Here is an 8,347-nt window from a genome sequence, read left to right as displayed (position 1 = left end):
TCATATTTTCTTCCTTTTATGATTAATTGGACGCACACTCCAACGTCGTTTTTTCCTTATTTTTTCGTCAACTGTGCGTCTCCTGTTGCAGTGTGTGCTAGGACCAGAATTGACAAAAACATTCCATATGCAACAATGTCTGATGAATCCATCGTTTCAATATGTATTTATATAAAACAATATGACTTTTTTAAGATGGAGAAAGAATATACTCTCGGTTGACAGTTGACATAGACAAGTGACAGCGGCATAGTCTCTTCTATGGGCGTATTCTATTTTATTCCTATTCCAATTATAAACGACGATGTAAAATATTACGGATTACGGATAACGGCACCGGCCTATTCTTACAGCTTATTCCTATTATAAACGGGCCTTAATTATCATATTAATTATCCCCCGTTGCCAGGTATCTAAATGTATAACAGTAAATCAAATTGTTCTTCCGAAATTCACAAATGATTTCGCAGTGAAGGCTATCGCTAGCCTTCGGTATCTTCTCTCTCAATATAGTGTTAGAAGCACCCAATTCGTTTCTCCATAATATCTATTTTATAGCCCACATACGACGTTCTTTGCATATTCTAAAGTTCGTTTCGTAAAAGGTCCGAAATCATAGAGACGCACGAAGTGATAACTTCACTTCACGCCATCTTCGGCATCTTCGCCAATATCGGTTCGAGTTAAATTGAAACGTCTGAACGATATTTTCTTCAATTTTTGTCGTTCAATAAAAGTCGTTCAACTAAATTTGCTCTTTCTGAACGGGGCATTGGACGGATCTACGGTCGAATTTGCAATAGTTTAACGTATTACTAAAATCTCAGACGTTTCTAACATAATTCCTCTGGAAGTTACCAACTACTGATAATCTAGGAAAATAAAATGTATTAAATGAAAAATACACTTCGTAATACAAGCTTCATCAGGGCTTATTATATTATAATTTTCATTTAATATATAATGTCACACCCCAAAGTGTTTGCTTCCTTCGAAAATAAAATAAAATCTAGTGCTTATCGCTAATTTTATAGTTTTACAAAAATATTTTAATCGTAAGGTATGCCTACTGTTTTTTTTAATCTCAATTATAATTAACTTATATCCCGTGTGTAACTGACTAACTAACCATCACGCCGTTTCCCCTCAGGGGTAGGCAGAGAGGACGGACCGCCAAACAACTCGGTCTTGGCACACACTTCTTGCCTCATTCACATTCGTACATCGTCTCATACATACTCTTCTATTATTCTGACTCTTGACATGGCCCAACTCGAGTATCTTCATCCTAGACACGAGAGACTGTAGATCATCCATACTATTAGCAATCAGCACCGCATCATCAGCATACAGCAGGCTACATACTTTCGGATTACTCAAATCCGCGCCCATTCCCACCTCTTTCAATTCTTGGATACAATTATCCATGTATAGATTGAATAACCACGGTGACATTACGCAGCCTTGTGTAACACCTTTTGTGATATCAAACCAACCCGTAAAACCAATCTGTATGTATCAGTCTGAAAAAGAGAGCTTATAGTTACGAATTCTTCGGAATTAATTAAAATGTGAGCTTCGAGCAAGCCCCCGTTATTACCTTTGTTGCGTCTTAAATTTTTCTAAATGTAAATTTACTAAACTACGTCTTTACAATGAAACTATTTCGACTGCTGTTGAACAATGCTTCATATTACATGCTGGTTACTAGGCTTGTTGGACATAGTTATTTGTAAAAGTGACGCACTGCCAAAAGAACATTAAATGTTGTGTTTGCGCAGGATGCGTTTTTCTCGCATATTTTGTGTTTATTATTTCACCCGATAAACAAATATTATTGAAAAATTGAAACACCAATAAACTGTTATCGCCCATTGATGTATTCATAGGCCTCTAAACGTTTATTTTATCGTCGTTTTATTTCTCTCATCGTCATAATACAATCCCACATATCGTACACCGGCTACATTACAATAATAATAATGGCAACGTCAGATGTGACGTAGGGCATTATTATTACTGATAATCTTTAATTATATTATTTTATTTAATCATTATTCTAATGATGATTTTTATTAACACGTGTTCCAATATCGCGTTTTTTTTCTATTATTTCTGGCTTTCACCCTGCAAGGGTGTTCTTGGCCATCATTTAAAATTATGGAGAGAAATGAAAGGTGAATTTAATTATTAATTTTATTTAAATAGGCAAATTTCAAAATTATAATGAAAATTGGAGTCGAGTTCAGACTTAGAAGAGATGAGATGTTGAATGGAGGGGAGGAAATTTTAGTTAAGGCTTGATAGAAGAGAGGATTTTTGTTTAGGGATATCCAAAAAATATATGTTCTAAAGATCCCACTTCTAGACCACAGAATGTACAATCTGGGGAGTCAAGGACGTGAATAAAACATTCCTTTTTCATATTAATAATAATTCAACATAATTCACAGTTAATTTGCACGTTCTGTGAACGTCCTATTTAAGTTCAGTTATGATGTCCTTATAGGCCAGTTGCTTCACAGAACTGAAATAACAACAGAACTTAAACAGAACGTTCACAGAACTTGAAAATTAACTTTGAAATTTGAATAATTGTTCAAATTCTGTTGCACAACCCGTCCTAAAAGTTTGACATGAAGCCTAACAATTCAGTATTTTTAACTTTTACTTACATGGAGAAAATTGAGAATGGCTGATTTATTTTTAAAAAATCTGTTCAAATTAATCGTAATACGGTTAAAACGGGATTGCAGGCCGTTCCCGGTTAAACTTTTAGTGCATTCGTAATATATTCACCTGCACCATGATAATATGTAATAAAGAAATGCGAACACGTGTTCCGACATCGCGATAATACATTTCTCTTTTACTAAAAATTTAACAGGAAATCTATAAAATCATTCGTTAAGGGCCTGCAGTCCCGTTTTTGACCGGATCACGAATAATTTGAAGGGATTCATAGTTAATTAGCAATGGTTTATATCAGTAAGTTTTCTCGGTGTACCTTCAGCACCTGTTCACAGTAAAGAACGCCCAACACGCCGTACTCGGTTCAAATATGTCAAATGAGAACAGGTCGCTTCTACGACTCGTTTATGTATTCTAGCTCGGCTGTTGAATGAATTGCAGAGCTCTGTGTTTCCTCCCTCCTGCAACATGGGTATTATCAAGACCAGGTTTACTCCTTCCTTTTCTCAAATAGACCCTTTATACAGCATCCAAATAATTTTCTGTATTGAGTTAAAACAAAAATTGATAAAAAATAATAATATGTGTAACCGCACAAGAGTCCCAAGTGCTCCCAACCATCTGGAGCCAGTAAGATTATAGCATCTTCAATGGTGGTACGTTGCGAGGCTGAAGGTAGTGGGAAGGGGAAGGAAGGTGGGGAAGTACCTGGCTATTCAGATATGGTCACCAAACACGGCCTTCTACAAGACTATACGGTGAACTGGCACCAGGGCGATGGTTAGAGTGTCTTCAACTCTGAAGCGTTCCACAAATCTACTATTTACCATTTTAAATGCGTAAATTGTGAAATAACACAAATAAATCAAATAAAATTCACTTGCTTACACCAGGATTTGAACCCACGACTTCAGCTTGCTAGTCGAGAGCCTTACCACGACCACGGAGTTACAATGATTACAATTCGGACAGTGATTTTTCTAAATCTTCATGGCTTTCATTAACTACTAATTTCTCATATTGAAACACACAGAACCATCAATTTCAATCAAATAAGTATAATAATTGGAGAACCGAACAGTCACCAACCTGACTAAAAGTCAAGTTAAAAAAATAAAAATTTCCAAACGTCTACTTTGGTAGATATTATCTCATCCTGTAGGTGGTTGCATTTAAATATGATTCTTAATACAGGGTGTCCGGGACTAAAGTGCGCTATCTTTGGGAGGTGATTCTACATAAGAAGTTAAAAAGTCAAATAACTTTTTTTAAATTACGATGTTCGTTTTCCCATATAAAACTATTTTTTTATGTGAGAATATTTATTTTCCCATACAAACAATTTATCTTTTTTTATCTAACTACGTTAAAACATTAGAATTGCGAAATAAGTAATTTTTCTTTTTTACTTCTAAAATCCGAAGTTAGCGCACTTATAATTAAGGAAAAAAAAAACTAAATATTTGTATAACGTGAATTACCTAACCACAAATAAAACCGCAAAATAAATCGCATTTGTGAAAAGAAATCAAATCATTGAATATTCGTCAACACATATTTGTCTCAGTAGAGGTAAAGTTACAAGGAGGAAATCCACAATTGGTTTTATTTTGTCGATTTCCCGAAAATTAATAAATAAATAAACACTATTATATCAACATTAACTGTCCCATAACATTGAAATTCATTGACAATATTCTGGCAAATGACTGTGAACAGTGAATTGAACTGTTATTATTATAGAACACATTTTAATGCGTTAAAATATTTGTAATTCAAGTAGAAAATAATATTGATATCTCACCTTAAATTAGGTAATCAATGACGGCCGAAATTCGATGAAACTCACAATCAGCAAATGTCGAAATATTTATCGTTATTGTGGCGGGAATGAGGATTTCAACGGAGCCGAAAAAATAGACGCCACAAAAAAGACTTCAAGCTATAAGAAAACAAAAACATGGCTTTTCTAAATCGCTACCGTTACGGTAAAAAAAGTTCATGTTAATTTGAATTAACACTGGAGATGAAAGGGTTAAGTGTACATTTTGCAATTTCTATGGTATTTGATTGGAAATCAAATATGGTATTTTTCGATATTTTGGCATTTTTTGTCGTTTTCACGCAAGATGTTTGAAACGGAAAATAACCATGGAAGTATATTATAATGATTTACATTATTTTTGTCGATAATTCACGGCGGCCTTCTGGGGTTAAGTATAAGAATATTAAATGCCAATGCCCAGTAGATCTACAGAAATTCTATTGTAACATTGTCATCAAATAAACTATGGCAACCCCGATTGGGGTATGTTATGAGGCTGGTGGTTGGGGGGAGGGGAAGGAGATGCGGAAGAGGGTGGATGGGGAAGTACCTGGCTGTTCAGATCTGGTCACCAAACACGATTAAAGCCAACTAAAGGCAACTTTTCAATTCTGAATGGTGGTCTTACACCAGGGCGATACTGAGAGTATCTTCCACTCTGAAACCAGTGGCGGCTCGTGACTTTTGTGTGATGATAGGATGCTAAGTTTGACAAATTCAACATTATTGGTGTTGTTGTATTCGAAAATGATTTTAAATTTTTTTAGAAAATTCAATTTTTTCAAACTGAAATTTCCCAAAAATATTCATACAAAAAACCGAATTAAAAAAAAATCATTTTTTAATACAACAACATCATTAATACCATTGTGTGTAATATTAGCACTCTAGTACACCCAAAAAACACAAGCCGCCTCTGTCTCGAACGTGCCGCAAACATACCATATATAATGGAAATGATAAAATAGTGAAATAACACAAATCGCTCAAAATAAAATTTACTTGCGCACGCCGGGACTTGAAGTCGAGAGCCTTACCCCTAGATCACGGAGACCGTCGAAGTCGATGCTTTAAATATGTTTTATTATTATTTACCCAAAAATAATATAAGTATCTACTACGCAATTGAAATGAAATTGTATAGTACGTAATTGTATATGTGTTGCTTCCTACCAGTGCGGTTTTATGAATGAATGAAATTATCAAGAATATTAATTTTATTGTTATCAAATCGTGGTCCGTGGTTCGGTAAAAACCCAAACACGATATTATCTCGATTTGGTGAGTAAGTACCTACCTATTCATTAGGTCGCCTTAAAAAGTATTAAAAATTATTGTGGTATTTTTACAATACGGTATTAATAGAGTAGTTACATACGTAATCTGCAATCGGCAGCCCAGCATGGATACGACAAATAAAAAGATTTAAAAAAGAAAACAAAAATTAAATTCAAACAAATGTATTTAAAAATACATGCAAAACGCTGATTGGTTTTTCTTTTTGTCCACACAGGAGGCTCTGAGGAAATAATTTCTTTCATGACCTAGTCATTTTTAGAGATGATGTATTGTGTATTGCACATTGAGTTTGGTAATCTACATTCTGCATCCTCGATGGGCGTTTTTGGGCTGATTTATGCAATGAATAATATCTAAGTGGGAAATATGAGAAAAACAAAACATAGATAGTAAATATTATAGGTACGTATATTAATATGCTGTGTTATCTAGTTACATAATAAATTGTCAGTACCTATCTTTGTTATTTTGTAATATCCCGTAGTATCTACCTACCTTGATTCGATTAATTCCGGGAACCGATAAGCAAAGCATGCCAAAAAACAGGTTTGGCGCATTTTCGATAGATTCTACTATTAATAGAAGTCTGTTTCACTTATTATTGTTTTATAAATATCTTGGTTTTCTCTCCATATTTACGTCCAGCAAAAACTGATTAGGTATGTACATATTCCAGGCCTCCCTCTTTACTTAAATGCGCTCATATCTACTTGTGTAGGTACCTACTTTCATTATTTAAAAATAAAAGAAAAGGTTCAACCCTATTGGTCGAAATTTTAGTATGTAAAAAATTACTTAACGCAGTACCTAGGTCAACGAATAGTGTTGCCATGACGTAGTACCTTACATTACGGTTATTACGAACGTAGGAACCTACTTACCTACCCAGTCATAATCGAGGAATCAAAATGAATTTCTCATTGTTTTTAATGAACAAACAAACGTACGCAATGAGTGACGACATTTTATTGTGACGAAGGTTGTGACGACGAATGCAAGCAATCTAGATTAAAATTCTTAATCTAGATATAATACCGTTCTAGAATTCCTTGCGGCTTAGAATGTTGGTCACGTTACGTAGGTAATGTATTACACATATTTATACTTCTGGCCGAATATTTTATGAGTGAAAAATAAGTCCCTGGATCTTAAGTTCTTAGGAAGAAGTAGATGATAAAATGTTTGGCATTTTTCAAAGAGCAAAATATAAATAACTAGTAGTCGCTTCCTGTTTTCAAAATGACACAAAACAAACAACTTCAATATATTCTCAGCTTTATAGAAATGTTATGACCTGGCGCGCGTAAAATTTTGGCGTTCCTCGTCAAAACCAGTAAACGTCTATCTAGGTAAGTGATCACTGTAATCAATAATATTTGAGTGATTTATATTTTTGTCTAGCCCTTAGGACTGTTAGGTGTCAAGTATTATCAGCGCCTTGGAGCGGACTGCTCCAATTGCGCCCGTGTAGGGCCGGCCCGGCATACTACTATAATTATAATTAGCTATTATAAGCAATCAATGTAATTACCAATTTTTTATGGTAATATTATTAAAAATACTAAGTTCGGTTGCCGGTGCATGCATGCATGCGTGATGTGAAATATTCCTGCCCATTCCCGCGTAATGCGTTAAATTAGAATGACTGGTTGAGGTAGATCTTCTTACCTCTTCTGCAGGATTCTCTCAACAAGTCACCTTCACCGCATTGGGGGGATGAATTCAAACTTTCGATACTGACCCTCAGATTCCTACAAAACCTGCCATACCTTTTTTCCTTCACAGACCTCCCTCTCCTTCATTTCATTAAAAGCCCTCCACACAGCATCCTCAAAGATGGCATATGTCCTGTGGGGAGCTAATGTAAAATAAACCTTTTTTTTTATTTGGTACAATATTTTTTACATTTTAAGTTTTCCAGTAATGTAGGCCTCACTGGGTGGCTTGCCCGTGCTGATGCCTTCATAAATAATTTATAAATGAGTATTTAAATAATTCTTATTTTTTGGAGTTCCTCAGGGGTCTATTCTTGGACCGCTTGTGTATCTGCCATTTATTGACGATATTGGTTGTCATCATTCATTCGCACTATTTACTTTTCGCGGATGACTTGAAACTGTATCGTTCAATTAAAAAACCTTCTTGACTGCGTACTTCTTCAACGTGATATCAACCGTGTCTCCAACTCAGCCAAAATAAACGGCCAAAGCTTCAGTACACCTAAGTGCAATATCGTCTCGTATACAAGATCAAATAATCCGGATGTTTTTGATTATGAAATTATTCTCCAACGCTTAAACCAAATCAAAGAGCTTGAGGTTATTTATGACAATAAACTAACTTTTCACCAACACATCAACGATTTAGTTAGGAGAGCATTCAAGCTTCTTGGCTTCGTAAGTAAAAATTCGTATGCGTTTCACAACGCACAAACCTTGCAGCTCTTATATAACATACCAGTCTTAAGTGTATTGGAGTCAAATTCAATTTTTTGGGCCTCACACGAATGAACTTACATTTTATGCATTGAAA

The sequence above is a fragment of the Hesperophylax consimilis genome, chromosome 18, assembly GCF_061612785.1.
Source record: "Hesperophylax consimilis isolate HC1 chromosome 18, BYU_Hcon_1.0, whole genome shotgun sequence".
Taxonomy (NCBI): domain Eukaryota; kingdom Metazoa; phylum Arthropoda; class Insecta; order Trichoptera; family Limnephilidae; genus Hesperophylax; species Hesperophylax consimilis.
The sequence above is the reverse complement of the archived record's forward strand: the minus strand, read 5'-3'. Positions refer to the sequence as shown.